Raw genomic sequence first — 654 nt, 5'->3', positions numbered from 1 at the left:
CATGATGTTTTTATGGGGGTTTTTCTCAGCATATTTTTTTTTCAGGTGATTGGAAATATGAAAATAAATGTATATATTTTATATTTCTATTGCTAATAAAGTCTAAAAACATTGAATTGTTGGGAGGAAAAAGGAGGGACAAAAAGGAAATGTCAACAAAAAATAACCTAGCATTTGCACAATACATGCAGCAAAATATCAGTGTGTCCAAACATGAGAAATTATCTTTTCAAATGTATTCAACTTAGATCTTTGCTTTTGAATGAAGTAGCAAAGTATAAGAAAATTACAACAAAGAGAATATTCCTTGTGCCTTTACATATCAAAACATACTCTGGGAACAAAGCAAAAGAAAAAAAAAGAAATGAGGAAGAACACAAGTACAAAGTGAGTGATGTAATGGGTTGTTAAGATTCACACTCTGAAAAGAAATTACAAAGCTTTCTAGCACCAGTAGAAGAGATTTATTTTGTTTTTCAATGCAATTCAGGTGGCTGATTTCATTGAGTAGTAAATAGTAATTATTTGCAGTAACTCTTATGAAATTTAAGCTTTTCTTTCCACATCCAAACACCACTTTTAATCTGTTCAGTTCAGAACAGGCAACATTGATTTAGACGCATTTGTACACTTTTGTGTCTTGTGAAATAAACG

Source organism: Xiphophorus maculatus, chromosome 22 (genome assembly GCF_002775205.1).
Source record: "Xiphophorus maculatus strain JP 163 A chromosome 22, X_maculatus-5.0-male, whole genome shotgun sequence".
Lineage (NCBI taxonomy): Eukaryota > Metazoa > Chordata > Actinopteri > Cyprinodontiformes > Poeciliidae > Xiphophorus > Xiphophorus maculatus.
This window is presented reverse-complemented; position numbering follows the sequence as displayed.